At 46.9% G+C, this 26,333-nt stretch overlaps 1 protein-coding gene across 3 annotated transcripts in view; it reads right to left on the bottom strand.

Moving 5' to 3' along the window:
• LARP4B (La ribonucleoprotein 4B) overlaps positions 1 to 16,534 on the bottom strand; it is a 94,190-nt gene extending 77,656 nt beyond the window's left edge. Inside the window, exon 1 of one of the 3 annotated variants that reach the window (XM_038530230.1) lies at positions 16,469 to 16,534. The gene's annotated coding sequence lies outside the window, so the exon portion shown is untranslated. Of the gene's footprint in view, positions 1 to 15,330; positions 15,467 to 16,270; positions 16,336 to 16,468 lie in introns of those variants that run through there. The other 2 variants (XM_038530229.1, XM_038530231.1) reach the window with 2 other exon arrangements.
• Positions 16,535 to 26,333: the final 9,799 nt, after the last annotated feature.

Here is a 26,333-nt window from a genome sequence, read left to right as displayed (position 1 = left end):
TTACCGAAGGGAAGGGAAGGGGAGGGGAGGGGAGGGGAGGGGAATGGCAATGTTATCGTGGAGAGGTCAATTATTTGAAAAGATCATTTTACCTAGAATTCTTGTTAAAATACAATACAGAACAAAAAGAGAGTTTAGGTTATCTCATTAACCCTCTGGTTGTTAAGTATTTTTGACAAACTCCAAGCAAGGAGTCCAATATTTGGTTATAAGGAAGCCTAAATAAAATATCATTTGAAATAAGTCAAACAAAAAAAAAAAAAAAAAAAAGAAATAAGTCAAACAATAAATATGGAGATGAAAAATCCTATCTCTTACTTTGTAATGGTTACTTTGTAAAAGAGGGTGCAAAGCTGAGGTAGGTGGTCATATCCTTAGAGATGGGACCTTTCTGCCCTCAAACTAGAATGTCTTCCGCTGACCATGAGTCATTCCTTCTCCAGTAGAAGAGCATCTCCTAAAGCAGACACACACCTTTTCACCTAAGAGGAGATGGAAAGGGCAGCAAACCACATTAGGCCTACCCTATATAGGGTGCAAGCTCAGCTAATCCACACACCTGCCAAAACACCATCAGAAGTGCTGTATCAAACCTGCTGCCTCCAAGGACACAATGCAGCCATTCTACTTCCTGTAACCTAAAATGGAAGGAGTAAAATACAGGAAGAGATTTTTTTCACAAAGATGTTCAATTCCACAGTTGAAAAGCTAATTGTCCTGAGTTCAGCCTGTTTTAGAACGCATTCTGACTTCCATTTTCCCATTAAGAACTATTTCCCACGTTGCAAAACCACAAGGCCTGGCCAGCCAGAGCTGCCACAGTAGCAGACCAGGCTGCCAGCCCATGACACTGCTCTGGTCCTATTCAGGGCCCCTACTCCTGCATCATCGGTTCATCTGCTGCACAGGCACTTTCGGGTCAGTGTGCACCTCTACTTTCGCCATTTCTTCCCTTAGCCACACACAACCTCCTGATAGCAAGCCAAGCCTAGAGTCCAGAAAAGAAAAAACAGCTTACTGCTGGCATTTCATCTGTATTTTTCACCTCATGGACAAAGAGCAGAACTTCCTCATTCAATCTCTATCAGAATTTATTTTTATCCTAGGGAATTGCATATATGTAGCTCTCCCTTGCTTTATGACGCAGTTTTGTTAACTTCATTTTGAACACGGGATCATATTCTTGAGATGATCCACGTTCTCCCAAAAAATCTTCACCTTCTCTCATTTACATTTGAACTCAAAAAATGCAGACAGCCAAATGTAGTATTGTTAAATACCTGCACCTAGGAAATGTCAGAATCAACACCACAAAAAAGTCTTTTAAGAGACCCGAAGTCCTCTTCAAAAAACGAAATCTAGATAGGACTCTAGATAGGACTCTGGATAGGGCGTTGCTTCAACCCTTTGCAAAGGAAAAGTCTCCATTCACCCCAATCTTCTTGTGCATTTTCCGTTTCTTTGACAACTGCCAAAAGCATTTTATTACCCTTCCCAATTTACTGTCACATAACTACAGCTTTTCAACTGTAAGCAATGACACTGATGTAAGACAGGGATGGTGGTGAGCAATCCTAGAAGTCACGCATGTTAGCAAATGACAGAGCATCAGAGCTTGGCAGTGGCTCACAGCACACTCAAACCCTGTGCTGCTCCAACTACGGCATGCTGATTATGCCTAGGAGGGCACCAGAGAATCCGAACAAGAGGTGATAAAATTGTCCGAAGTCTGGGACTATATATAAAGTGGTGTACCGGGGCTCAGTCAATGAAGAATCTGCCTTCGGCCGTCACGATCTCTGGGTCCTGGGATCCAGTTCTGCATCAGGCTCCCTGTTCAGCAGGGAGTGTGCTTCTCCCTCTCCCACTGCTGCTCCCCCTGCTTGTGCTTACTTCCTTGAACTGTCAAATGAATAAATAAAATCTATAAAAATAAAAAAATAAAGTGGTTTACGTAAAAAAAAAAAAATTTTTTTTAAACCAATACAACAGGGGATGCCCGGGTGGCTCAGTGTTTGGGCATCTGCCTTTGGTTCAGGGCGTGATCCTGGAGTCCCCGGATCCAGTCCCGCAATCGGGCTCCCTGCCTGGAGCCTGCTTTTCTCTCTGCCTGTGTCTCTGCCTATGTGTGTATGTGTGTCTCTCATGAATAAATAAATAAAATCTTAAAAAAAAAATAAAATAAAATAAACCAACACAACAAAAAGCTTGTAAACCTGCCACTGACAGACTATTTTCACTTCTTCACCCTGTAGTAAACATGTAGTTTTCAAGGATGTTAAATTTTTTTAAAAAAGCTTTGCGGGATCCCTGGATGGCGCAGCGGTTTGGCGCCTGCCTTTGGCCCAGGGCGCGATCCTGGAGACCCGGGATCGAATCCCACGTCGGGCTCCCAGTGCATGGAGCCTGCCTCTCCCTCTGCCTGTGTCTCTGCCTCTCTCTCTCTCTCTCTGTATGACTATCATAAATAAATAAAAAAATAAATTAAAAAAAAAAAAGCTTTGCTTTGGGAAAAGGTAGTTCTGACCTATGTTAATCAATAACCAATATGTCAAAACAAAGCAAGAACATCTTGAATGTATAGTTTTCTCCAAATGAAGGACAATGAAATTCAGGGAGTCATGAAAACATTCCCAAGGGTATGTGCTGGGCTCTAAGTCAAGAGCTGTTTGATCCAACAGATGGTACAGATAAAGATAACAACTTACCTTCCCCAAGTCCTCACTACAGACCCACAGACATTCCCTAAAATCCTGTTATGTGAACAGGCAAATCATCTTCCTTAAAAATTAAAGGCCATGGGGCACATGGGTGGCTCAGTTTTTAATTGTCCGACTCTGGATTTGGGCTCAGGTCATGATCTCAGGGTCCTGGGATGGAGCCCTGTGTCAGACTCCACACTCAGCGGGGAGTCTGCTTGAGAGTCTCCCTCTCCCTGTCCCTCCCCGGCTCACGCTGCTTTCCGCCTCTCCCTCTCTAGTAAATGAATAAATGAATCTTTAAAAAAAATAAAATAAAATACCATTTCACAGCTTTCTATGTGGTGATAAAATATGTCTCATTTCAAGACTCCCATTAATGTGCATCCCTCTTTTCTTGAATTTGGTATTCCTAACAGATGCATTATTTCTTAGCACTTTGGTGAAAGAAAAGGAAATAGTCTGTAACAATCATAATTCTACATAACTCTTGAAAATCAGACCTCATAAGTCAAGGTGAGGGACCCAAATACAGCCTGAACGTAACTTGAAAAAACTTTATGAAAATGAACAAGTTTTTCTCACTAATTTATCAAAGGTTTGGAGAAAAAATAATATATTAACTGAAGGAGCACTGGTCCTCCACCTGTGGTCTGGATCCCATTTCCTCCTCTTTTCCTGTATCTTCAGTTCTTCCACCCAGCACTGTTCAAAACATGTGTTGCCTAGCCATCACCAAGAAACATACAAGGGAGACAAGTGGGAAGGACAGAGAAGTAGGGACAGGGATGAACAACAGCACGGGGCCGGGGGCCTCCCAGGCAGGATGCAGCCTCTCCAAGGATGCTGTTCTGACAAGATGGCCTGCTTGCTGCTAAGATGTACCCATGGCCTGCTTGCTGCTAAGATGTACCCATGGCCTCTCTTCCTCAGCCTGCAGGCATGCTTTCCTCCTCCTCCTCCCTTCCCATCTGCCATGATGCTTGTCTTCCGCACTAAGTTCAGGAAAGCTCTCTTGCCCTTTGTGACTGGAAGTAACAGTACATTAAAGTAGGCAACCCTGAAAACTGACACATGAACCCTTAACCACTTTACCTTGCATATGCCCCTTCACTTGGGCCTTTTTCTTAGACTGAGCCAGTCCATCAGACCTTTTCTTTCTCACACAAACCACATCCATAATGCATCACCTATGTCTCTGTCTCTTTAAAGTGCAACTTAGTTAAAAAAAAAAAATAATGAATGGTATAGTCCTCCTAGAATCATTCTCCAGTTTTTTATGAGTATCTTACCCGCACACCTAAGTTAATAGTTTTCTTAGTGATTTGTTTTTAATGAAACACTCCAAAGTTTTCAGATTAGTTCTCATAGGAGTATTTCTACACTATTTTTATCAGTGTCTACTAATCAAATCTTTAACTGCAATAAGGTGTACAAGTTCCCGAATGAGTTTGGGAACACACTGAACTGGCTTTTGTAAGTGACAACTTAACTGATAGGTAGAGAAAGAGGGCAGAGGGGAGCAGGCAGCGGGCCACTACGGTCTCCCTGGGACCGAGCCGCACCTGCAGCTCCTTCCTCTCCGGGCCTGACTTGTGCTCCTCTGCTCCAGTTCTCATGGCTTCAGTTAACACCACATGCCGAGTATCAGTGCAACTAAGCAAGCATCTGATGAACAAACTTGACCTACAGACTCCTCCAAGTCCATTGTTTAAAAAAAAAAATCCATTCCCACCACCCTTCTCATTTGAGACAAATAAAAACCGACAATCCCTCCATCTCAAAGAAAGAGAGCATATCATCTACCCAGCTGCCCACACAAGAAACCTACAAATACACCTTTAACCTCTTCCTCTCACAGCAGCCTACATCTCTGTCTCTATTACTTGTCAACTGCTCAGATAACCATCGTCTCTGAACCAAATTATTACCTCAACTTTTTCCAGGTCTCCAACCCACCAATTCTTCACAGATGGCCTTTCTGAAACAGACCGTCCTCCACCCTGTAGTCTGCACTTGGGACCCCTCCTCCACCTGGCCCCCTGCCTGGGTAGCAAACCCTTCACACCCAGTGCACGTCAAATGCAGGCTCTCCAATGCTGAGTATATTCCTGACACAGTACCTGGCAGAGTAAAATCTCAGGAAATATGTGTTTAGTCACTGTGTCTTTCATGCAATAAATACTCAAGAAGAAATTCTTGTGTTTAAAATGATGACTCCAAGTAAAAGCCTCTGTTGCTGCATACTACAAATAATGTGTTCATGTGGGAAAAGGCAGTACTTTGAGGTTGGGGCAAAATCATTGTGGGTTCATTTTCATTTCATATACTCTCTAGATTATGTGTATATGTGTCCATCTGTGTGTACTAGGAATCTAAACATATAGAAGAGTTAAATACAAAGTCATGTTGACAAACAAAAAATCATATTTCATTATCAAAATAACAAATCCTACAAGTTCCCAAGTGGCAAACACATGCTAAAAACTATTACTTGTATTGAAGGGAGAGGTCAAAGATCTTTTTGAGAATCTGCTGAAAGCTGAGTCCTTCCACTGGAAAAACAGACATATATACCAGAAATATTAAAAAGAGACTCAGAAGTTCAAGGACTTATGAACAAAAGGCTGGGCATCTGAGGAGGGGGTCAGGAGCAGGGGCTCGAGGCTCGCCCAGACCCCGACTCCCCGCTACCTGCTGGTAGAGCCCCTGGGCACTCATCTCACCTGCTGTGTGCATGTTTAGGGCAGGCACAGCAGAGACTAAACCAATACAGTCATTACTAGTCACTAGGCAGCCAGAGGCTGGACCTGCGGAGCCATGAAACCACACTGACTCACAAAGTAGCAGCCAGGGCCCAAGACAAGGTATGACAACTGAACACGCTTTCACCTTTGCCAACATGACTGTGCTAATCAGAAAATAGTGAAATACAATGAATATCACCTAAAATGAAGTGTTCCTTAACAAAAGTGACACTACTCATAAAAAAGAATTTAAGGGATCCCTGGGTGGCACAGCGGTTTGGCGCCTGCCTTTGGTTCAGGGCGCGATCCTGGAGACCCGGGATCGAATCCCACGTCGGGCTCCTGGTGTATGGAGCCTGCTTCTCCCTCTGCCTATGTCTCTGCCTCTTCTCTCTCTCTCTGTGTGTGTGACTATTGTAAATAAAAAATTAAAAAATTAAAAAAAAAAAAGAATTTAAGTTCCATAGTTGGGAGTTCAAAAATATATACTACTTTAGATAATCCTTCAGTCTGATATATACCAAAGGATATGTATTCTAGGCATACTATCATCTCTATTTTAGAAATAACTGGATAATAATCCTCAGCCAGTTAGGATCATAGTTCAACAGATGAACCTAATAACACCATAAAAGTTCCAAGCAAACTATCAGAGTCAGCATCGGCTCCAGTAATTCTGAATGACTCTTCAGCAAGGTAAATGAACTTTTCTCAGTCCTGGGTGTGGGGTACCCCAGCTCCAAGGATACGCACTATAAAAAGTACTATTAAAACTTTCTGGTTAAAACCAGCATTTCTGCAGCTTAGCTGTGCTGTGTGGCACAGGCCACCAATCTATCAGGTTACCTGGACCTAACACATATGTAGGACACCTAAGCTTTCTAACAGTTGGGTCTTGTTTGCAATGGATTTAGAAGCAAGTAACTAGACAGACCCCATTTTCTCCTCTTGATCATGTGATGGGAAGCAAACTGTCTCTAGGCCTCAGTTTTCCAAAGAGCAAATGAGGTGTTCTGAAAAACAAAAACAAGCAAGGATTTTGGGTCCTCTGAATTCTAAACCAAATACATTGCTGAGGGTGAGAACTGTGGCAATCTGCATTCATTTCTCACATTCTATAGGCAAGATCCAGGCTGTTAGGAAGCAAGGAAAAGTGTTGTTGAGGAGGGTAAAGGCCAGGAGAGGTGGTATAGTGCTCACCCAAGTAACCCTCTCTTAGGTCTGAGCTCCTCCTTACAGCAGCAGAAGAGAGGAGTATGAACACAGGTGCTGACACATCCAAAGCCTGAACATGAACCCTGCACCAGCAGCATGGATGTCAAGGGTAGAACTGTCTGTGCAGTTTAGGAAGGCAACCACTGAATGTACAGGAATTTCTCAAATTTTATTTCTCTAAGACAACAAATAAACTGCAGTCTTAATATGAGATACAAACTGGAAGACCTATTTGTGCCTTCCCAAGTTGATTAAAGCCAGTAAGTTAAATTATCTAGAATGACAAATATGCTTAATTTTCTTAAAATAAATGTTATTTTAAATGTGTTTTTAAAAACATATTTTAGGGGCAGCCGGGTGGCTCAGCGGTTTAGTGCCACCTTTGGCCCAGGGCCAGGGCCTGGATACCCGGGATCAAGTGGGGCTCCCTGCGTGGAGCCTGCTTCTCTCTCTGCCTGTGTCTCTACCTCTCTCTCTCTCTCTCATGAATAAATAAATAAAATACTTAAATAAATAAATACACATTTTGATAGCGACTTTAAGAGTCTTACAAAAAAAAAAGAGTCTTACAAAACAAAACAACAACAACAACAACAAAAAAAAAAACAGTAAAATGCCAATTTAAAATTCTAGTATACAAGCCCAGCGGTTTAGCGCCGCCTTCAGCCCATGACCTGATCCTGGAGACCTGGGATCGAGTCCCACGTCGGGCTCCCTGTGTGGAGCCTGCTTGTCCCTCTGCCTGTGTCTCTGCCTCTCTCTCTGTGTTCTCATGAATAAATAAATAAATATTTAAATAAAATAAAATTCTAGTATACATAATGTTAACACTTTCACCAATTTCAGTTTTTGAAATCCTACTGTTCAGAAGCATATTTTGTGAATTCTGTAATTAGAGTGCCACACAGGACTGAGCCCAGACAGGACACCAAAGGCAGAGAGCCCTGGCTTTGCCACCTGCTAACTCGCTGTATTTGCATTGACCTTAAACTTACTTCTGTGAGCACGGGTCTGAGTGTCAGAGCTCCAAAATCCTAGGACTGCAACAAGAGTTACACTCTTCTCTGGCAGTTATTTTCATAAACAAGTTATCAAGTCTCAGTTCATAAAACAACAGGCTCCGAGAATGACTGTCCTAAAGTGCTAACCACTGAAACTGTATGAATTGCATTAAATGAAAGGTTTCCCTCCTTGTAATTCCACAGTGAAAAATGGTGCTGATGAAAACAAAATTTTCTATGCAACTGGATTAAGGCTGATTAAATGTACCATAATTACGATTAAACACTTGGTAAATATATTGTTTACAAGTTTTCAATAACCTTACCTAACTGCACCAATGCACCAGAATGTAAATTGGAAGTTAATGATCCAACTTTTATTTGCTCTGCTCATAATCACCTACTAATGAAATTTGTGGCCATATAATAACCCTGGAAAAACATCTGATCTATGGCTTCTTACCTTGAACTGTAATCTTCAATTTCATGAAAAACTTAGAGTTAACAGATCAAAAACCTTCACAATGACAAGCACACTCTCAATATTCTGAACTTCAAAGGAAAACACCAACAATGTCCCTGGCCCGATGGAGACTACTAAAACTTAGGGTCATTTAGGACCTCAAGGCACTCTTGTGCAGGAACGCAATTCACTCTGCCAGTGCAGTTTCACCGGGTCACAAAGACGTACATTCTGCACGCCTGACTGCTTCTGCAGTTGTGTGTGGCAAATGTATTTTCTTCCCCGGTCCATTCATGCCTGGGGTTAACTCTCCTGCACAGAGGCCTAAAAGGGAAGGATTTCAGCAGAAGAAATGTAAACATCAACATATACAAAGAAGTGTGAAGAGCCCCAAGTGCTGTGAGCTACTACAGTCTTTGGACCTTTGCTCTTCACTGAGGCCCGCCCTGTGTGTGAGGTGTGAAGAACATACTGCTGATTCATCAGATACTCATTTGTACAATGGTCTGTACTCAAGTGACCTGTTGACAGAAAACCAGAAAGAGCACTAGCGTCTGAAAACAAGAATCTCTGGAGACACAGATATTGATCAAAAAGGAACATGGAACTTCTAGTAATCCTAGGGAAAGTTTCATCCAAAAAGTTCATCCTAAATTTCTGCACTAAATGACAACCAGCATACTATCCATTATTTGAATGTTTTACCTCCTGAAAACACAAGTAAAGGGAAAATGGTTTTGAATTCTAAATGCCTCGATCTCTAAAAGGTAACTTTCCACAGGGACTTCAAGTCTCCTTTCAAAGGTTCACACAACTCCACGACTCTGCAGAGTAGAGAAAAGCCAGACAGTAATGGATGACAGTACTATATAGTCTGGGGGATACATACATATATCTATAGTAAGACAGGAATTACACCGATGGTAAGATTTAAGGATGAAAGAGATAATGTAATCAACAAAAAAAGAACTGTTCAGAAAGTAGTCTTTGAAGAACAGGTTTTAAAGGACACAATATTTTCAGAAAAAAAATATTTGAAAAGGGGATGTTTAACATGTTCAGAGAACTGTAATTAACTTATAAATTTGTACTGAACCGATCATGTTTTTACCCTTATATTTTGAGCTTTGACAATAAAACAAAGCTTTTTGAAAAATAAAAACAGAATTGGGGCAGCCCAGGTGGCTCAGCGGTTTAGCGCCACCTTCAGCCCAGGACCTGATCCTGGAGACCCGGGATCGAGTCCCCCACATTGGGCTCCCTGCGTGGAGCCTGCTTCTCCCTCTGCCTGTGTCTCTGCCTCTCTCTCTCTCTTCTCTGTGTATTCTCATGAATAAATAAATAAAATCTTTAAAAACAAGCAATAAATAAATAAATAAATAAATAAATAAATAAATAAACAAACAAACATTATGTTTATCTAATACAAACCAAAGAGTTTCTAAACAAGCTATTCTTCATTTAGGCCAGGGCTTGGCCTTTTCCACCGTGACAAACACAAGAATAAACACAAGGGCCCTCCCTCCACCTCGCTCCGGGTCGAGTAATACCCGTCAGTGTGTGCCCTTTCCTTCCTCTCCTTAAAGCAGAATAATCACTTAAAAAGGCAGTTCCGGTCATGTAATTCTCCTGCTGAAAACCCTCCAAGTGCTTTCCACTGTTCTTAGGATACAAAGCAAAATTCTCACCTATCCTGAGATGGCTTAAATCCTGTGCGATCCAGCTGCTACATCGACAGGCCCTCCTTTACTCTCAGCAAATCCATGTGCTGAGAGTCGCTGACACCGGTCCTCTGCCCGGCAGGCTGACTCTGCCCCACCACACTCTTCCTCAGGGAACCTCCTGGTCCTCTCAAGCCTACAACAGCCAGCCCAATGTATATGGATCTCATCTGTGGTTATGTGGTCATTTACCTGCCTCCATGGACTGTGAGCTCCAAAAAGGAGGGCAATCCATCCCTTTTATTCATCTTTATAACCCAAGGATTTATTCATGAATTATTTAGTGACTATTCTGTACCATTCAAAGGTCCAGTGGGTTCATGTCAGTGAACAAAATAAAACCCCTCACCCTGACAGAGTTAACATTTGAACACCAGAAGCCAGACCCTACATAAAATACAGAAATTACACGGTATGTTATAATGTAGTAAGAGTTACCAAAAAAAAAAAAAAAAAAAAAAAAGCTGGGGCGGGGAAAGGAGATGAGGGGGCCTGCCACAGGATGTGCTGAAGCAATACAACTGTATACAAGAGCGAGACCACTCAAGGGAGTGTGGTGCTGAGAGCCATCAACACATCTTGCAGATGGAAGCTGCAAGAATCCAAATGCTTGTCTGCTTGGCTTTAAATAAAACAACTCACTTTCCTAAGCCCTTCTAGACCGCAAACCTTAGAGAAAAGTTCTGGCATCATTTGTCTTTGTGTTGCTAGTATCTTACTGACCAAAAACACCTGCTCAAGGAAGGCATGAACTCTGTGTTTCCTACCAGACCCTGTGGCAAGGACTCTCCACAGGGGATGAAAAATGGAAAAATCCAATGAAGTTTAAAACTATGTTTTCACTATTGTAATTGGTTTGTTTTAGGGTAATATAATTTAATTTTATTTTTTTTAATTTTTTTTATTTATTTATGATAGTCACACAGGGAGAGAGGCAGAGACATAGGCAGAGGGAGAAGCAGGCTCCATGCACCGGGAGCCTGACGTGGGATTCGATCCTGGGTCTCCAGGATCGCGCCCTGGGCCAAAGGCAGGCGCCAAACCGCTGCGCCACCCAGGGATCCCTATAATTTAATTTTAAAGCCAAAGAAATTGGCATTCGTTATCAAGAGGGCAAGTTTTTTTTTTTTTTTTTTTTTTTTTTTGTATGATAGTCACATAGAGAGAGAGAGAGGCAGAGACATAGGCAGAGGGAGAAGCAGGCTCCATGCACCGGGAGCCCGACGTGGGATTCGATCCCGGGTCTCCAGGATAGCACCCTGGGCCAAAGGCAGACGCTAAACCGCTGCGCCACCCAGGGATCCCCAAGAGGGCAAGTTTTTAAAGACTAAGAAAGAACACAATCTATGTCACATGATTAAAGGACTCCATCCAGGGGCACCTGGGTGGCTCAGTAGGTTAAGTGTCTGCCTTTGCATGGGGTCATTCCTGGGACTGATCCCTGCTCAGCTGGGAGCCTGCTTGTGCTCTAATAAATAAAATCTTTAAAAAAGTAAATAAAAAGGGGCACCTGGGTGGCTCAGTGGTTTAGCGCCGCCTTCAGCCCAGGGCATAATCCCGGGGTCCTGGGATCAAGTCCCACATTGGGCTTCCTGTGGGGAGCCTGCTTCTCCCTCTGCCTGTGTCTCTGACTCTCTCTCTCTGCGTCTCTCATTAAATAAAATCTTTCAAAAATAAAAAATTTGAAAATTACTCCATCCACAATGCAGTATGCACTATATCACTATCAAATCACAAACATTTTGTAAATATGACTGTGCACTTTCTATTGCACTCATTTCAAGTGAAAATTTTTATGTTTACAAAGGCATGCAATTGTACAATCTGCAAATCATTTCCTTACAACCGAAATGAAAGGTGTCTTTAGACACGCCTTTTTCCATCTAGCTGAGCAAAGTTTACTAAACATCTACAGATGGTCCCCAACTTATGATGGGTCAACTTATAATTTTTCAACTTCACAATGGTGCAAAAATGATACACATTCGGTGGAAACTGCACCTCAAATTTTCTTTTTCTTTTTTTTTTTTTTTCTTAAGATTCTATTTACTTATTCACGAGAGGCACAGAGAGAGAGGCCAAAACACAGGCAGAGAGAGAAGCTGGCTCCATGTGGGGAACCCGACACGGGACTCGATCCCAGGTCTCCAGGATCACGCCCTGGGCTGAAGGCAGCGCTAAACCACTGTGCCACCAGGGCTGCCCTGTACCTCAAATTTTCAATGCTGATCTTGCTCCAGGTAGCAGGCTCCCTCCCACTCAGCCCCACAATCAGAGGAATAACAACCGAGATTCGCTGACAACCGTCCGAGATTCGCTGACAACCGTCCGGCACCCATACTGCCATTCGGTTTGTCACTTTCACTATGGTATTCAAGGAATTACATGAGATATTCAACACTTCACGAACAAACAGGCTTTGTGTTAGATGATTTTGCACTAACTGCAGGCGAATATTAAGTGTTCTGAGCAGGTTTAAAGTAAACAAGCCTAAGCTGTGATGTTAAAGGTTAGGTGTATGAAACCCATTTCCAACTTAACATTATTTTCAACCTACAACCAACTTAACAGTATTTACAACCTATAACCTTAGGTATATCCTAAGTCGAAGGAGGTCTGTATAGGGTACCTGGACCTGAGTTGGGCAAAGAGATTACAAACCTGAAAGGATCGCACCCACAGGGAGCTTACATTAATTCATCAGGTGCTGTGCCTGACGTGCTACAGAAACAGAGAAGCACTCTAAGCACCTTAGAAATGAAGGCAAGGATTCCTGAAGGACTCCTGAAATACCTTTATAAGGATGGATTAAAGAGCAAAGTTAAAAAAAAAAATTCTATTTCAGGCAAAGAAACTACAGAGAGCAAAGGCAACAGCACGGTTTTGAGGCAGAGGCAGTGGTGAGGGCGAGGCAGCCTGCAAGGAGGAGGCAGAAATGCCCAGGGCCCTGGAGCCTGGCCCTCGGCGTTTCTCACTTATTAGACAGGGGACAGTCACTGATGAGTTTTTTTTAAAAAGGCCTGACAACCAGGATACGCCTTTAAAACAACCTCCGGCCATAGTGGAACTAAAATGGTGTGCTGTAAATGAAAGAGACACTTTATTTTTCTCACACAAATAAATGCTACCTAACTTGTAGGTTTCCAAGCCAATATGTGTGCATATCAGATTTCGTAAAGAACACTTTCACTGAAGCTTAAGTCGCATCTCAACGATTATTAAAACCCTCTCCAAAGATTAAGTAGCATGCTTTCAAATTTGAGCTAAATATGAAATGTCTTTTGTGTTAACACAATGTACTCCTGACCCAGGTCTCACTATCAGGGAATTAGGGGGGATGCTGAAGAGAAAACCAGACTGTGACAGAAGGCCCAGAAGTGGTGGCATCACTCACCTGCAGCCCTTATAACTCAGCCATGAAAGCATCACCAGAAAAGTGCTGAAAAGACAGTTTATAGAACTATTAAAGGGACAATAGGGACTTTGGGGCGGGGGACGATAGGGAAGGAGATGTGAGCCAAGTTAAGACTTCTCTTCGCTGTTCCTAAAGGTTAAAGACGCTGACATGCAGAAAAAATAAAGTGTTGGAATGTTAGGAAAAAAAAAAATGTCCACATTGGAGTTATTTTCCTTCCTTCTAATAAGAGAACCTGACGGCTCTCCCTCTATAACTCCATATTCCTGTAAGAAGCTCCAGGGGAAATAGAGTCGCTCTGGGGAGATCACCGAGTGCACCAAGCAGCAGCAGCCTGAACTGAAGCAAACTACAATCATATCTGGTGAGTTGAAAGCTCTCAGAAGGCAGTGCCTCATTTACTGTGTACTCTAAAATTAGCTCTTACAGAAAAAAGAGAACTCTTCACAGGATAAAGTTTTAGAAAACAGCATAAGCAACAATGCCCAGCAACAGTGTCTGTTTTTAACAATGTATTTTCCATAAAAACAACTTCAGTGTTTGTTTTCTTCTGCCCATTAGAAACAGGTTGAGTCAATGGCCTTATAGGAGGAATGACAAGAATATACTGAGATTTTCTTGCATTTATCTGAAAAAAATCCCTAAGTAGGAGAAAACTCTGTGAATGTACAACCATGGATTATGAAAGCATACTTAAAACTTGTGCCTTGAACTTGAGGACAATAACAATCTAAAGTAACATGTATCTACACAGCTTTTTTTTTTTTCTTTTTTTTTTTTTAATTTTTATTTATTTATGATAGTCACAGAGAGAGAAAGAGAGAGAGGCAGAGACATAGGCAGAGGGAGAAGCAGGCTCCATGCACCAGAAGCCCGATGTGGGATTCGATCCGGGGTCTCCAGGATCGCGCCCTGGGCCAAAGGCAGGCGCCAAACCACTGCGCCACCCAGGGATCCCCTACACAGCTTTTAAAGATCTCTAGGGACCATCATAAAGATAGCACATGTTACTAAAAGTAGAAGACCTAAATAATAATCCTACTTATCACTATGGAAAGTATGAAGCCCAGCATGACACTCTGAAGTAACAGTGGAAGCAGTCCGTCGGCCACTTCTCTTGGTAACACGGACCTCAGGTCTCTCCCTACAAAAACCTGTAAATACGGTTGCAATCTACTTGCGGGAGTGGGGCTCCTCCAAGGCACGGCTTATTCTATTACTCTTAACCTGGTGCTCCTGCCTTGCACTACGTATTTCAGAATTAGGATATGTGAAGACTGTTAGGATAGACGTGTTAGGATATGCGAAGACTGTTTCATAAAAACAAGTGACTAGAATGTTTTCACAGAGTTTAATTAGGTCTGTCAAAATTGTGCTTATTTGCAGAAATCATCGTTAAGTTCAATAAATTTTCCAATGCTCAACTTTTTTTGAAGCATGCTCCCTAAGGAGCCCCAAGGAAAAATAAAATCTTTTATTTTAAATAAAATCAAGTATCTCCCTCAATGTGCTGCCATTTAATTTCAGCTACTCTTGTACAGAATGCATTAAATGAATGCTAGCAATCACATTATCACCTATTTTCTCTCCGGCTCCCACTCAGATATAGAAGTCCTTTGCTCAGAATACACATTTTATCCTCAGAACTTGCTTTCTCTGCCCAAATACATGGAATCAAGCAAAAACAACCCCACAAACAAACAAAACCGAACAAACAAAAAAACTGTCCAGCAAATCAGAATGGATAGAGAAAGAATACTGAAAACAGCAGTGCGGTAAATAACACTTTCAAGTTTTCGTTAAAAAAAAATCGAGTGATGAAAATAAGCAGTAAAAACGGCCCAGACGGACTTGCTGGGACAGCCCTGCGGGGCTGGATGAAGAAAAGCGAAGCAGCAGAAGTCACCGCTTCATCAATAAGAAGCCAGGACATCCTTTCATGGAAACAAGTCAGCTCCCATTAATGTTCCAAAATACAGAATGAGGAGAGTCATTTCGAACCCAAAAGCAAGTTTCAAAGGAAATGCACCAATCCCCTTTACGGCTGAAATGATGATAAGCTTGCTGACCTGATGCCTCTGTGGGGATACCCCACCTCGGCAACCCGAGCAATCCTGAGTTCGGAGGGGTCACCCGCGGCCGGATTCAGGAAACCGCCTCCCGGTGCAGAGCAGAGCCGAAGCCCCACGCACCCCGACTTGTGCAGAGGAGGCCGAGGCCGGCCGACGGTAAATTAGAGGGAGGCAGGCAGGTGGGGAAGTGTGCAGATTGCACAGTGCGCCGCCTGCACCGCAGGACGCGAGCGGCGCCCCCACCCCACCCCACCCCCTGCAAACGACAACTTCGCACCTATTTCGAGCGCATTGCAAATTCTCCACGCAACTCGAGAGACCAGCTTTTAAAAAAAAAAAAAAAATACGGGAAGAGAAGGAAAAAAAACTTTCCAGAAGGAAGGTAACTTGCACCCCCCTCCCCCCCGGCCCCCCCCCTCCCGCTTGCTCGGCTGCCCCGCTCCGGCCCCACCGCCCGGGGGACACGACCCGCGGCCGGGAGCGGCTCGCACGCGCCGGCCAACTGTCCGCCCGCCCGCCCCCGCCCGCGCCCGGGAGGCGTCGCGCTGCAGGGGGAGGCCGGGCGCCGACCCCTCCCGCCGCACTCCCGCCGCCCCGGCGCGGCCCGCACGGGCTCCCACTTCCTGGTGCCCGGGTCCCCGCCGCTCCCCGCCCGGCCGGCGGCGCGCGGGCCCCGGGCGGGCGGGCGGGGCGAGGCCTCCGCAGTGCGGGCCGGACGGCGGCGCGGCCCTGCCCCGGCCCCGCGCGCCCCCGCCCGCCCCCCGCAGCCCGGCCCGGCCCCGCAGTCCCGCCCCGCCCGGCCCGCACTCCGCCCGCCGCGTCCTCCGGGAAGATGGCGGCCCGTGACAGGCGGGCGCGCCGCGGGTCCGAGCGGGCGGCCGGGGCGGGGGCGCGGGCGGGGGCACCCGGCGGCCCGCCCGCCGCCCGCCGCGCTCACCTGTCAGCAGCGCCGCCGCCGCCCGGCCGCCGACCGCCGCAGCCCCCGGTGCCCGGCGACCGCGCCACACGCGGACGGGCCGAGAGGGAGGGGCGGGGAGGGCGCGGCCGGCCCGGACGAGCGGCGGGGGCGGCGCGGCGCGGGCTGGCGGCGGGCGGCCGCGACTCCTTCCCGTTTCGGGCCCGAAAATGTCTCAACCTCGCGACTCCGGCGCCCCAACGCTCCTTCCCGTTCGCATGAGAACACACAGCTCCCGCTTCCGGGGCTCGCCGGAAGTCCCGCCCCGCGCGCCCGCGCGCCCGCGCGCCCGCGCACTCACCGGCCCCGCCAGCCGACTGGCGCTCAGCGCCCGGGAGAGCCTCACGTCATGGCGCCGGGGCGCCCCCATTGGCTGCGCGCGGCACCAGGCCCGCCCCTCCGCTTCCCGGCCTTTCCGTGCGCGCGCCCCTGCCGGCGGCGCTTGTGATTGGCGCGGGCGCGCACGCAACCCCGCCCCGCCCCGCCGTCGCCCCCGCCCCCGCTGCGACCTGGAGAGGCGGCGCTGTCGCGGGGTACGGCGACCCCCTCCTGGCTCCCAGATAGCGGTCGGCGGGCGCCCTCACCCCCTCACCCCCCTCACCCCCTCTCCCCGGGGCCGCGCCCCACGCGCCCCTCACACCCCGCCCCCCCTCACCCCCTCACCCCAGGACCGCGCCCCCGCCCCCTCACCCCTTCACCCCCCCTCCCCGGGGCCGCGCCCCACGCGCCCCTCACCCCCCCCGCCCTCCTCACCCCCATCTCCCCGGGGCCGCGCCCCCGCCCCCCTCACCCCCTCACCCCAGGACCGCGACCCCGCCCCCCTCACCCCTTCACCCCCTCACCCTCCTCACACCCCTCTCCCCGGGACCGCGCCCCCGCCCCCCTCACCCCCTCACCCTCCTCACCTCGGGACCGCGCCCCCCCCCCCCCGTCCCCCTCACTCCCTCACTCCCTCAACCCAGGACCGCGGCCTCCGCCCCCCTCACCCTGGGGCCGCGCCCCCCGCCCCCCTCACCCTCCTCACCCTCCTCACCTCGGGACCGCGCCCCCTGTCCCCCTCACTCCCTCACCCCGGGACCGCCCCCCTCACCCCCTCACTCGGGACCGCGCCCCCCGCCCCCCTCACCCTCCTCACCCCTTACCCTGGAACCGCGCCCCTCACCCCGGAACCGCGCCCCCCCCCGCCCCCTTACCCCCCTCACCCCCCTCATTCCAGCCCCAGGCCCCTTCCACCTGCGCAGAGACACCCAGGCCCTGACCGCCCTTGGGCCATGGCAGAGGCCGGGAGGGGCAGGGGCCTGGGGGTGCGCTCCCTTCCCCGTCCACCTCCTGGGAGCTTGCTGCCTGGCGTCCTGCGTCTACTCCTGAGTGTTGACTGCGCCGACCTAGCACTTGAATACTTGAATAGGTCCGGGTGGCGGGAGTTAAGACTTAGGAAGTCTTAGCTGGGTCGCTGCGGCACCCATACCTGCACCTGTGCCTCTGGCGCGCCTCCTGGCCGGGGTCGAACGCTGGCAAGTGTGCTTTTCACTCCCCTGTGTTGCTTGGCGTCAGAGCTGGGTGCCCCTTGCTTTGTGATTCGTTGTCACGTTCTAGCTCTAGGAGCCCTGCAGGTTAAATCAGGATGTTCACAGCAGTGACTTTAACGGGTTTATGGAAAGCGTTTAAAGCTCAGTTCCCCAGAGGACGGGTGGGGCGTGTTGGGACCCCTTCTCAGGTGCGCCTGTATGCTTACCTGCACTTACCAGGCCCTGCCTCTCCACTGCGAAATCACCCCCAGCCCAGTGATGTGGACCGTCTTGGAAAGATGAGGAGTTCTCCGAAGTTGGTAAGTCAGACTTTCATCATTTTTGCTTATGTCTACCTGCAGGCAGACATTGTGACTCACAGATGTGTTCCTAAATTGTAGAAAAGGCCAGTAACCTAAGCAATAAGGGAGTATTTTATATTGAAATGACATCTCCTGTTTTGTAGTCACATTGTGTGATCCTTCCTCCTTCAAAACTGGCTCTTTGTAGATATCACAGCTGTCACAACGGCTAAAATCAACAACACGAGAAACAACAGGTGCTGGTGAGGCTGTGGAGAAAGGGGAGCCCTCTTGCCCTGTGGGTGGGAATGCAAGCTGCTGCAGCCACTCCAGAGAACTGTGTGGAGGGTCCTCAAGAAGTTAAAAATAGAGCTACCCTATGACCCCACAACTGCACTCCTAGGATTTACCCAAAGGTTAGAAACAGTGATCCAAAGCCGCACCTGCACCCCATTGTTCATAGCGGGATGTCCTCAATAGCCAAACTGTGGAAGTGTCCATCCACTGATGAATAGGTAAGGAAGACGAGGTGTGTATGTATGTATGTGTGTGTATATATATATATATATATATATATATATATATATATATATAATGGAATATTATTCAGCCATAAATAAGAACAAAATCTTGCCATTTGTGACAACATGGATCAACTAGAGTGTATTATGCTAAGTGAAATAAGACAGATACCATATGATTTCACTTATATGTGGAATTTAAGAAATAAAGAAAAAAAAAGGCAAACCAAGACACTCAGACTCTCCACTCTAGAGAACACCCTGCAGGTCACCAGAGGGAGGGGTGGGGGAGGAGGTGATGGGGATGAAGCAGAGCACTTACCCTGAGGGTCACGGTGATGTCTGGGGATGCTGACACTACATTGTACTCCTGAAACTAAGCTCTGTGTTAACTATGTTGGAATTAAAATACAAATAAAATTTACAAAATAAAAGAAAAACTGGTTTTTTGTTCCCCTTTGCTTGATGTGTGTGTTTCAAGCTGCGTTTCAAAAGAAATATCCATTTTCACTTGGAATCTGAGGTTATAACATAAAACATGGTTTTGTGGCATTTTTGCTTAGAAAGATCAGATCAATTTTAAAGAACATTTTAGTTATAAATTTCTCAGCCCATGGTCCCCCTCACTTCTCATGTCGTGTGATCACAAGTTGTACCTATCCTACCAAAAAAAATCATTCCTCCCTTTTAGGATGGTTTTGCTTGCTGTTACCGCTGTCCTGATTTTTTTTTTAAAGCTTTTATTTATTTATTCATGAGAGAGAGAGAGGCAGAGACACAGGCAGAGGGGAGAAGCTCCCCTGCAGAGAGCCCGATGAGGGACTCCATCCCGGGACTCCAGGACCACTACCTGAGCCGAAGGCAGATCCTCAACTACTGAGCCACCCCGGCATCCCAGTCCTTATTTGTTTCAGTAGCATGGTGGCCAATCTCTGTTCCACATCTGTTCACCCCACCACTCGTCATGCTAATACATATTTCCTGAAAAAGCCCCTTCACCACCCTCCTCTGGTGGTTGGCCCAGGAGGCTGAAGTCCAGCTTGTGTTTTATGGACCAGAAGACCCTTCACAAATTGGTCCCTGATGTAGCTGTTCCCCTTACATCTCTCTTCCTGCCCTAGTTGGACACCTGACCTTTGTCACACCCGCTTGACACTGGGGGAGTCCCTGGGTGTAGTCATGAATGAAGTACGGGCTTTATTTACACTGTAGAATGGTACCATTTACTGACGGTCTGTTTAAAGAACAGAGCAGAAGGAGGAGCCTGGGCACCCAGATGTCTGCTGCTTGCAGAGTAGAGCCTGGAACCTCTTCTCACTTCCGAGCACTTCGGTTCTTTACTGCCCTCCATCTGTTCTCTTCCTTCTGCCTGGAGTGTCCTTTCTTCCACTTCTGGTAAAATCAGGCTTAATGTTCAAGGTGCCGCTCAAATGTCAACCATTTAAATCTTTTCCTTTTAGACAGTTGGTTTCCTTTCTGGGTCGTCAGAGTGCTCTATTCATAGCTCCATCAGCACTGCTAGAACTTGCCATGTGTGTGCTGGTCAGCCCCAACAGTGGTCAGCTGCACAGGGCAGAAGCCATCTGTGGTATCTAGTACTATGGTGGGGGGGGGGGAGGTAGCAGGGGGAGGTGCATGTCTGTCAAATCAACCAACAAAAGAACCAAGATATTTTTCTCTTAGTAAAGGCCTAAATTTCAACTAGTTTCTGAGAATATTTTCTTTATTGTCCCATAATTTTCTGTGAAAAATAAATAATTTTTCTCCATTTTGTATATCATCATTGAAAATTACCTACATGTCAGCAAGCTCATTTGTGGCTTAAGCACACTGCTCGGACTTTATTCCTCATAACTTAGAACTATTCGCTTATTAATTAAACAAGTCCTCCCCAAGTAGCTGCTCCCTTCGGGCTGTGCCAAGTGCTGGCAAGACAGCACGAGGAGCACAGTCCAGGAGGCAGGTGAACAGACAGTAGGGGATAATGAGCAGGGACACAGTTACTATGGTGTGTGCACAGAGCCTGGCCAGAGGGGCCAGAGCCAGCTTGGAGGGGGGATCAGAGAAAGTGACAAGGCAGACAAGGGGGCAGAGGCTGTGGATAAGCATCCCAGCAGGGAAGGGGAAGCCAGTCCAGGTCAGAACAGAAGTATTTGACCACGACAAAGCAAAAAGCCAAGCTGTTGAAGTTGGTGGAGGGCACAGGAGCCCAGAGGGGCAAGCAAGAGAGACCCCAGGGGTCTTGTGAGCCATTTAGGATATTTGGATTTGACAGCGAGCTGAGATTTATTATGAGGCAAGAGGGAACTCAAAAAATGTGTTAAGCTTTGGTGGATCTCTGTCCCTAAATAGAAATACAATAAGGAACTAGCTTAGTCAAATTAGGTGGAAGTATCAAAAGGAATAATGACAGTAATACATTAGCATACGTCGGGGGAAAAAGGGAATGCATGAGTTCATACTAAGAAATAAAAAATATTCTTGTGCTCTAGTATATCTGCTCGCTTCGGCAGCACATATACTAGAAATAAAAAATAAATGAGTAAGTAAAAAAATCTTAGAGATGAGGAAGGGAAAGGGAAAGCTTTTCTTTACAGAATGCTGACTAATAAGTTGAAAAGGAATTACTTAAAGCATCAGCATGTTGCAGTTGTCCTGGGACCCTGGCAGGAGTCACTAGTGAACTCTACAGTCGCTGGGGGAAGGTTGTTGAGGAACAGGTTATGTTGCCATTTCATAGCTCACAGCTCACTAACTGCTTCTGCTTGAGGAATTTTAAGGGAGAACAGGGTGTTTTTACAGGTGCTACATATGTGGACCCCATCTGAATCAAGGGTTGAAGGTTGACATTCCCAAATAACAGTGACCTACTGACATGAGGTGACATGACCTCGGTTACGTGCCGTTCCTACCAGAAATGCACAAGCTAAAGAGGGAGCAATCACAGACTCGAAGTGAAGACATACAGAACGATGGGCCTGTAATCTTCAAAACTAAGGTCATAAACGACACTAAAAGGTTGAGGAACTTTTCCGAATTTAAGGCAACCGAGGAGATATGACAAGTGAATGCAGCATGTAACCCCAGACCAGGTGCTCGATCAGGGCGACTTGCTGTGATGGACACAATCAAAACTCCAGTGTGGACTCTCTCCCAGTCTTATAAGCAAGGTCAAGTTTCCTGAATTTATTCATAGACTTGTTTTATGGCTGTGTACGAGAATCCCTGGGGGTGCCCGGATGGCTCAGTCATGGTCTCAGGGTTGCGTCGGACTCTGCCCTGAGCATGGAGCCTGCCTGGGACTCCCTCCCCCAGCCCCACTCTGGCACGCGCACACACACGCACCTGCTCTCTCTCTCTAAAAAAGAATCTCTTTGGTCGTAGGAGTATGTAGGGGTGACAGGTGAAGATGTCTGCAAGTTTCTCTCAGACGGTTTAGTGAAAGGCGCACACACAGAGAGAGAATATGACAAAATCTTACTCTGTAAGTCTAGGTGTAGGATGTGTAAATGCTTACGCCTTGTCTGTGAATTTGGAACTCTTCAAAATGGAGGTCTATTTTTTAGAGATAATATAAAATATTGATGAAGGACATGATATCATGTCGAGGTTTTCCTTCCAAGTCCTCTAACAGTGAGGTGGTCAGTAGCAATACATAAAAAGTAATGAGACAGGCTAGTAGTGAGTTGACAACTGTTCAGGCTGCATGATGGACTCCTCACATGGGGGGTTCCTAAACTCCTCCCCACTTCTGGATGTGTTTTAAATTCTCCCAAGATAATAAAACTATGGTGATGAGATGAAGGGTTTCAAGTCATCTTCCAATCCCAAGAACATGTACTTCTCAAAAGCCGTGAGAGAGGACTGCTTCCCAGGCTGTGCTCCTCCTCCCGGCTAGAGCAACAGGATCCTGGGCGAGACCCCCACATCTCCAAGCTGCAAAGGCTGGGAGAGTGGGTGTTGGCAGGTGCCGGCCCAGGGGTAGGAGGCCCAGGGCAGGGAGCAGAAGGGAGAGCCACATGCCCGAGGGCTTGCAAGGGAGGTACAGGGTTCACCAGTATGGAATTCTGGAAGGAGGGGCCGAATCTGGAGAAAGTTTCTGAGAAACTTCTGTGCAGTGTGCTCTGTGATGCCCTCAGGCTAGCTCCTTTGTGAAACCCTCAGTGAAGAGCCGGGCTGGCCCTTCAAGGCTTCTGTGGTTGGATCTGTGTTTCCTTTGAAAGCTGCCCGCAACTGCAGCTTCGATCCAGGATCCACGCACTGCCAGCAGATATCTTCCGGGCTAGTTGGTGCCTCACTGCCTCCAGGCCTGGGGAGAGATTGCACTCCCACCCTGATTGCCTGCCTGCCTGCCTGAAGCGCTCACAGAAAGAAGGATGAGGACATGAGACAGACGTTTTGGAACCATTCCCGAGCTTGGATGTTCCAGGCAGAGAACTGGACTCAATAAGCGTTTTTTAAAAATTTACTTGGGAACATTTTAAGTTTGGAGACCTGGCAAACTGAATATTACTTTTAACCCAACATCTGTGGACACTCAACTACTTAAGAAATGACAGGCATCCCTCCAGTGAGAGAGAAAGCCACTGTCGGGACAGAGCTGCCCATGTCCTGAGTCTAGGTGCGCATGGCAACCACCGGCTTCCCTCCTGTTTCTTCTGGGCAGTCACTCCCTGCTTCCACAACCCCTCTTCCCCAGCAGGAGCGTGACCCCAGCCCCTCCAGAAGACTGAGCCGCAGTGATGCCAGGTGCCCTGAGCTGCGCTCACACAAGTCTCCTGAGATGCAGGCTCTCCCCCAAAATCTTCTCTAATGAAGACTCTCTGCCTCATTATTTTGTGAAATGGACACCCCAACCCAGTCATGGAAGATGTGTGGCTCCTGTTGCTCACCAGCAGCGAAGAGCTTGCAAAGAAGGGAGACCCCAAATAACAACAGGTTCCATTTTAAATATTAACCACAACCACCTGATGGGGCTTAAAATCTCCCCTCCCCGACCATGGAACCAGCCAGAGGTTCCTGAGCACAGTAGGTTGCCTGCACGTCTGTGTGTTTCCTCTTCTGTCTCTCCCCTCTTCCTTCCGGCAAGTTGTCATCTGTTCTTTGCAAGACATAACTTGGACACCTGGACCTCCTCTGGGAAGACTTCCTGGAATACCCGCCTCCAGCCAGCCCATGGCTGGCTGAATCAGGCCGTCCTTCAAGCTCCGGCCCCATGCAGGTACACCTGTGACACAGCTCTGACTGCATAGAAACCTGTTACGTGACGTTCTTTATCTTCCGCCCATTAGAAATTTTGCAAAGGCAGGAACTAGGTCTTAGAATGTGTACCCTCATCGTCTTTCACAGTGACTGGTATTAGTAGATGTTTGCTGGATGGAAGTCATCCCAGCTTTGCCAACTCACCCACCAGCCTCCAGCCTGTTCCTGTCAATTCTAGGGGAGCTGCCTTTATTTTGAACACTGTTTACTACAGTGAATCCAGTAGAATTGGAGTCCTTATCATTTGTACTTTTATTTTCTAACATTCCATGGTAACGGCTATTTGTTTCTTTGTCTGTTTGTTTTGACAACTTTATAAGCTTAGATACCACATGCCAGAGTTGAGGGAACTATAATTTTCCATACATCGGCATTAGTACAATGGTGTTTTCCTCTGGATAGATATTTTAGTCACTCTGATTAGATGTAGGAAACACTGTTTCCTTAATCCCCTTGGTGAAACACCGGAATCTCCTTGTGACACCCAGACAGGCACCATAGTTGCAGCACTGCTGTCGAAGGCAGCTCAGCCACTGTTTCCACCTTCAGTGTCCCAGGATGACACCTCCCGACCTTCCCCCCAACCCTGGGGGTGTCACTCTATCACAGTACAATCCCCATGCACTCGTTGTATGAACAAATGTGGAACACACACACACACACATGCAAAGACAAATAGGTTTTTCAAATTTTTCAATATGACAAATATCTGAATTTATCCTTTTCTTTAGAATCATCTCCTCATCTTTAGTTTTAGAAGGTTTCTCTATTGCTCAGGCTCCACTGGGGTCTCAGAGGTAGTGAAATCTCCACCATTTTGTATACATGAAGAGTGAGCTAACGCAGGGTTTTCTTGCTTTTTTAAAAAACCATGACCTGCAATAAGAAATACATTTATATTAGAGCCCACTACACACACAGCAAGAGTTTCATGAAATGCTGGTGATGGCGGCACAACATTGTCTATGTGCTTAAAGTCACTTCAAAATGGTTAAAATGATACATTTTATGTATATCCTGCCACTTGCCACTGTTTTTTTTTAAGGTTTTATTTATCTATTCATGAGAGACACACACAGAGAGAGAGAGAGAGAGAGGCAGAGACACAGGCAGAGGGAGAAGCAGGCTCCACGCAGGGAGTTCGATGCAGGACTCAGTCCCAGGACCCCAGGATCACGCCCTGGGCCAAAGGCAGACGCTCAACCACTGAGCCACCCAGGCATCCCCTTGCCACTGTTTTTTAAAGCGTTGTGAAATAATATTTACCCTACTCTGTGCAATTTTCTCTGGTGTCCTCTATCATGGTTTATTTTCGTTCATTCTAGCTGCAACATTTAAATCAATTTATGACTCACCGTGGTCAGAACTACCATTCATTGGTGAACTGCTGAGCTGAATGAGGTTGAGGCGGCAAAAGCTTATTCCTTGATTTTCAACAGCTCATGGGGCTCTTTCCTTTTCCAAAGCATTTGAACCAACATAATTAAAAAGAGTTTTTAAAACAAGCTAATAATTCCCTGAATATGCATGTATAACTCACTGTTGAAAGACTCAGTTTGGAACATAGAAAATATGGCTTAATTGTATAGCTGTAAATGATATCTTAATTTGCAAATCTTTCCTTCCTCAATTTGAAATTTCTAAGTGTGTGATTCTGTTGGTAACTGGTCTGATACTTCCTACAGTTACTGTAAGTGTCTGAACTGGGTGGACCGACTGCTCCGAAGAGACACCCAGCTGCTGTACCCGCAGCCTGAGCTGGAGGTCTCCACTGCACACAGTCGTTTCAAGAAGTGTGAGACACAACAGGAAAAGGAAGGGCAGTGTCCGGAGCGAGGGCAGGGAGAAAGGAGGGGTTTCTCACGGGAAAGACAGAGGGCATGGCCGAGCTGATGGGCGCGTCGCCGCGGTGGCCCTCCGGCCACCCCGCTCCCAGGCTGTCCTCTGCCATCCCGGCGGTGCCCATAAGGGCACATCCAAATTGCCCTTATGTCCTAATAGTCATAACTATAAATAGCATTTCTTTACCACTTTGAATTTGCACGTGGCATCTCCTATCCCTACAGTGACATTGGAATGTAGGCCACCACCGCTTCTGTCCTGTTGGTAAGGAAGGTGCACCCCGAGGCGCAGAGTAAGCTTCTGTGCTAGCAAGTCGAGCGTCTGGGCATTTCCCAGGCCCCGGTCGTGTGTTTCATGTGCTCTGTCAGTGCCACCCAAATCCCATCATGGGACATCACCTTCCACTCAGTGGAAATTGCTTTGCTGTACCCTGTTTAACAGGGGAGTGGAGGACAAGTGGCTTTCTATATAAAGAATTAACCAGACTTAATATATTGCTCCCTGATAAAATTCCATCCGACCATGATGTCCTTGCTCAGAGAAGAATAGTGTCTGTCACTGCTCCTGAAGACATTGACATTCCTGCGGGTCCGGCCCTGGCTACACAACC

The sequence above is a fragment of the Canis lupus genome, chromosome 2, assembly GCF_011100685.1.
Source record: "Canis lupus familiaris isolate Mischka breed German Shepherd chromosome 2, alternate assembly UU_Cfam_GSD_1.0, whole genome shotgun sequence".
NCBI lineage: Eukaryota > Metazoa > Chordata > Mammalia > Carnivora > Canidae > Canis > Canis lupus.
This window is presented reverse-complemented; position numbering and strand designations above follow the sequence as displayed.